Source organism: Salvelinus alpinus, chromosome 24 (genome assembly GCF_045679555.1).
Source record: "Salvelinus alpinus chromosome 24, SLU_Salpinus.1, whole genome shotgun sequence".
NCBI lineage: Eukaryota > Metazoa > Chordata > Actinopteri > Salmoniformes > Salmonidae > Salvelinus > Salvelinus alpinus.
In genome coordinates this window covers 41,602,135-41,608,134 of record NC_092109.1, presented here as the reverse complement: position 1 = coordinate 41,608,134, position 6,000 = coordinate 41,602,135, and the positions used below count along the sequence as shown (strand labels likewise).

At 44.3% G+C, this 6,000-nt stretch overlaps 1 protein-coding gene across 1 annotated transcript in view; it reads right to left on the bottom strand.

The window, feature by feature from the left end:
- The window catches only part of LOC139551908 (FRAS1-related extracellular matrix protein 2-like), a 275,653-nt gene that overhangs the window by 215,950 nt on the left and 53,703 nt on the right, over window positions 1-6,000 (bottom strand). The gene's annotated exons all lie outside the window — the stretch shown is intronic.

The following is a 6,000-nucleotide window of genomic DNA, read 5'->3' as shown; positions in this document are numbered from 1 at the left end:
GGAGATGGGGTTAGTTTATACTATTGAGACCCTGCTGTAATGCATGATATAGCAGGTCTAAAAGGAGACGAGGAGAGGGGGTTAGTTTATACTATTGAGACCCTGCCGTAATGCATGATATAGCATGTCTAAAAGGAGACGAGGAGATGGGGTTAGTTTATACTATTGAGACCCTGCTGTAATGCAAGATATAGCAGATCTAAAAGTATACTAATGTAAGGCAGAAGGCAGAAAGACCTGGCAGAATTAGAAGTATTGAGATGAGCCCCTAATGGAAGGTACAAGGCACAGACCCCTGGCAGAACTAGAAGTCAACATTCTGAACCGTAGGGCACTAAGGTCATGAAATATTTAGCAAGGTGCATCGTGGGACCAGCCCAGGGTAGTAGGAGGGGTAAATAAAGACAAGAGTGTCTCTTTCGCCTCGCTGCATCCTCTGATGAGAATGTTTGCTGAGTCTCTCTCTCCTCCCATATCTATTTCTCTTCTTCCATCTCTCCCTTTGTCTCTCTTTCCCTCTCTCTCCTTGCATCTTTCCTTTTGTCCTTCCATTTCTCTCTCCCTGCCCCCCTCTCTTTCCCACTCTCCCCTACTCGCCTCTTTTTTTCACTCTCTCTCTCCCCCTCTCTCTCTCTGTATATCCCTCCCTCTCCCCCTTCTCCCCTATCTCCCTTTCCCAGACACAGTGACACTCTGGTTGCTGTCAGAAGAATCTTCTGTCTTCCAGAAAGAAAAGCCTCTGCTTCCATCTGTCTGCCTGCCTCTGTTTCGAGTCTTGGCTTCCCTCCACAGCGATTTTGACTAGATGGTATGCAGCTATGGACAGAATTTACATTCGTAGCATGTTAGGAGAAAGTTTGCAGCAGGTTAGGATAATTAACGTAGCAGGTTAGGGAAAATAGGTTAAAAAAAATCTTCCTGGCGTGACTTGAACATGCAATGTTTTTTATCATCGCCGTATACCATCCGTATACCACAACCCTCCACACCTCGGTGCCTCTCTCCTCGCCTCCTAGTTTGACTGGGTTTGAATCCGAGACTTGTCTCTACAATATGTTTACAACACACTCAGTATGTCACGTTAGACACAGATCACTACACTTTCAAAGAGTTTTATAGAGAGTTATCTTATATTATTCGATTGATTGCCGTCTCTCATACACACACAATCATGCACACACACACACACGCAGACACACCTACACCTACTGTCACTATCGTCATATAAATAATTGGACCAAGGCGAGTAGTGTTCCACATTTTAATAATAGCGAAACTTCTCAAAACAACAAAGATATAACGATGTGAAATAAGTAGCGCACATAAGCACACATACAAAACAAAATAATATCCCACATCGCAGGTGGGAAAAGGAACACACTAAGTATGATCCCCAATTAGAGGCAACGATTATCAGCTGCCTCCAATTGGGAACCATACACACACCAACATAGAACTATAATAACTAGAAACCCCCTAGTCACGCTCTGACCTAAAACACCATAGAGAACCCCAAGGGCTCTCTATGGTCAGGGCGTGACAGTACCCCCCACCCAAAGGTGCGGACTCCGACTGCAAAACCTGAAACTAGATGGGGAGGGTTAGGGTGGGCAACTAGCGTCGGTGGCGGCTCCGGTGCGGGACATAGCACCCGCTCAGACCCGGATAGTGGACCGTCACTGGAGGCTCTGAACTGTGAACCGTCACTGGAGGTTCCGGGCTGTAGACCGACACTGGAGTCTCCGGACCGTGGACCGTCACTGGAGGACGAGTGCGGGGAGCCGGCACAGGATGTACCGGGCTGGGAAGGCGCACTGGAGGCCTGGTGCGTGGAGCCGGCACAGGTTGCACCGGACTGATGACACGCTCCTCAGGACGCCTGCGCTGCAGAATACACCTAACCAACACCTCTCTCCGATATCCCTCCTCCAACTGCTCCATCGACTCCCAGACGGTTCCTGGCTCTCTCCTCGGCTCGGCCGACCGCTCCTTGTGCCCCCACCAAAAGAATCTTGGGGTTGCCCTTGTGCTGTTTGTGGCTGCGGACCCCGGCGTCGTCGCTGTCCTCCTTTACTCCTCGGCGACACCCACCAAGGAAGAGTCTCGCATCCACCTAGTATTTCTTCCCATGTCCAACTCTCCTTCACCTCCTGGGCACGCTGCTCCTGGGCACGCTGCTCCTGGGCACGCTGCTCCTGGGCACGCTGCTCCTGGGCACGCTGCTCCTGGGCACGCTGCTCCTGGGCACGCTGCTTGGTCCTGTAATGGTGGGATATTCTGTCACGATCGTCATATGAATAATTGGACCAAGGCGCAGCGTGAGTAGAGTTCCACATTTTAATGATAGTGAAACTTCTCAAAACAACAAAGATATAACGATGTGAAATACGTAGCGCACCGAAGCACACATACAAAAAAAAACAATATCCCACATCGCAGGTGGGAAAAGGAACACACTAAGTATGATCCCCAATTAGAGGCAACGATTATCAGCTGCCTCCAATTGGGAACCATACACATACACCAACATAGAACTATAATAACTAGAAAAAACCCTAGTCACGCCCTGACCTATTACACCATAGAGAAACCCGAAGGCTCTCTATGGTCAGGGCGTGACACCTATGATCCTTTACTTTACTCGTCTCATTGAACAAGCCACCGTACTGAACTGCCATTTGGGATGCAGCCCAGAATGAAACATCTCCCCAAACTGGTGTACCTTGAAGAACTCTCAGGGGTGCCTTTTGGAACTCTCAGGGGGTGCCTTTTGGAAATCTCAGGGGTGTGACTTGAGGAACTCTCAGGGGTGTGCCTTTTGGAACTCTCAGGGGTGTGCCTTTTGGAACTCTCAGGGGTGTGCCTTTTGGAACTCTCAAGGGTGTGCCTTTTGGAACTCTCAGGGGTGTGCCTTTTGGAACTCTCAGGGGTGTGACTTGAGGAACTCTCAGGGGTGTGCCTTTTGGAACTCTCAGGGGTGTGCCTTTTGGAACTCTCAAGGGTGTGCCTTGAGGAACTCTCAGGGGTGTGCCTTTTGGAAATCTCAGGGGTGTGACTTGAGGAACTCTCAGGGGTGTGCCTTTTGGAACTCTCAGGGGTGTGCCTTTTGGAACTCTCAAGGGTGTGCCTTTTGGAAATCTCAGGGTGTGCCTTTTGGAACTCTCAGGGGTGTGACTTGAGGAACTCTCAGGGGTGTGCCTTTTGGAACTCTCAGGGGTGTGCCTTTTGGAACTCTCAAGGGTGTGCCTTTTGGAAATCTCAGGGGTGCCTTTTGGAACTCTCAGGGGTGTGTGCCTTGAGGAACTCTCAGGGGTGTGCCTTTTGGAAATCTCAGGGGTGTGACTTGAGGAACTCTCAGGGGTGTGCCTTTTGGAACTCTCAGGGGTGTGCCTTTTGGAACTCTCAAGGGTGTGCCTTTTGGAAATCTCAGGGGTGCCTTTTGGAACTCTCAGGGGAACTCTCAGGGGTGTGCCTTTTGGAACTCTCAGGGGTGTGCCTTTTGGAACTCTCAAGGGTGTGCCTTTTGGAAATCTCAGGGGTGCCTTTTGGAACTCTCAGGGGTGTGACTTGAGGAACTCTCAGGGGTGTGCCTTTTGGAACTCTCAGGGGTGTGACTTGAGGAACTCTCAGGGGTGTGCCTTTTGGAACTCTCAGGAGTGTGCCTTTTGGAACTCTCAGGGGTGTGCCTTTTGGAAATCTCAGGGGTGTGACTTGAGGAACTCTCAGGGGTGTGCCTTTTGGAACTCTCAGGAGTGTGCCTTTTGGAACTCTCAGGGGTGTGACTTGAGGAACTCTCAGGGGTGTGCCTTTTGGAAATCTCAGGGGTGTGACTTTTGGAAATCTCAGGGGTGTGCCTTTTGGAACCTTAGGGGTGGTAATCTCAGGGGTGCCTTTTGGAACTTTTAGGGGTGTGCCTTGAGGAACTCTCAGGGGTGTGACTTTTGGAACTCTCAGGGGTGTGCCTTTAGGAACTCTCAGGGGTGCCTTTTGGAACTCTCAGGGGTGTGCCTTGAGGAACTCTCAGGGGTGCCTTTTGGAACTCTCAGGGGTGTGCCTTTTGGAACTCTCAGGGGTGTGCCTTTTGGAACTCTCAGGGGTGTGCCTTTTGGAACTCTCAGGGGTGTGCCTTTTGGAACTCTCAGGGGTGTGCCTTGAGGAACTCTCAAGGGTGCCTTTTGGAACTCTCAGGCGTGCCACAAAAGTTTTCCTAGTCTTGATAATTTTTTGGAACACTCACTTATAAACCTGTACTGTGGAATGTACATGGAATTTTGACATGGGAGCACTAGTGCGGCCAACATGAAAAAAAGATTATAGTATACTATGTTTAAATACTAGAGTATTCACTGTAGTGTTTTTGGTGAAGTCTGTAGTTTAAAAATTGCAAAACAAATTGTAAGGGTTACTGTAGTATTTACTGTTGTGTCATTATGGAATCAAATCTCATTCAATTCATGGGACCGATATAAGCATTTGTCACGCATCATGTTCAAAACATTTTTAAGTGATTTTTTTTGCTTCAACATTATTTTTAAATACTTTATGATGATTTGGACATTTGGAACCTATTAAAAAAGTGTAAAAGAAAATAGATTATTTATCAATGTGGATCAAACGAGATGGAGTTCATTACCACTAAATAAATTAATAGGGACATTTTGGGTGTGCTGCTGCTGAAAAAAAAAATACCTGTCAAGGTCTGCCACAGTTCAAAACAGATTGGTAGCCACTGGACTACAGTGTCCTATCACCATGCAGACCTGAGGTCGAATAATATTTGTAATATTTTAAATACCTTGTGAATTTGCTTTTGTCTATCCTGGATTGCCAGATGAGCGGAGACCAGGGTTCGCAGTTTTTAGGACAAGCTCAATCAAGCCCAGGTTAAGTCTATGCGATTTTGAATTGTATTTGAACCCAGGTCTGCTATGCTAACATACAACCGCAGCCTCTATGTTCACCTGTTAATCACACTCTGAAGAGCAAGGCTGTAATTAACATCTAAATTACAGCTAATACCTCCCCATAGATTTACGTTTCAATTTCCCAGCCAATACTTGCCAGTTAGATTAATAATTATCCCGATCTAAATAAAATCTTTGTAATGCATTGGGTGATTAAGTCATTATCTAGTAATTATGAACAGAGGCAATGTATAAATACATGTGTGAATGCTTAGCTGTGATTGTTCCATTGTCGTTTCAGATTCTGACTTTCCAAGACAAAGACTTACCAACAATACCGGTTGTACATTTTAAATATAGATTTGAATATGCTTTATAGATTTGAACAAAACCTCAAAGTAAATAAACAACCGTTTTAGAAAATCATGAAATAAATGAAATCAATCAATCAATCAATCAATCAATCAATGAATCTATCTATCTATCAATCAATCAATGAATCTATCAATCAATCAATGAATCTATCAATCAATCAATTAATCTATCAATGAATATATCAATCAATCAATTAATCTATCAATGAATATATCAATCAATCAATGAATTATCAATCAATCAATGAATCTATCAATCAATCAATTAATCTATCAATGAATATATCAATCAATCAATTAATATATCAATGAATATATCAATCATTCAAAGAATTAAACAATCAATGAATCTGTCAATCAATCAATGAATCTATATATCAATGAATCCATCAATCAGTTAATGAATCTATCAATCGAACACATAATCTACCAATCAAATAATCAACGAATCAATCAATAAATCAATCAATCAATCAATCTATCTATATATCAATGAATCCATCAATCAGTTAATTAATCTATCAATCAATCAAATAATCTACCAATCAAATAATCAATCAATAAATCAATCTATGAATCTATCAATCAATCAATCTATATATCAATGAATCTATCAATCAATTACTTTATCTGTCAATCAATCAATGAATCCATATATCAATGAATCTATCAATCAATGGATGAATGAATCAATCAATCAATCAATCAACATAACTAAGTCA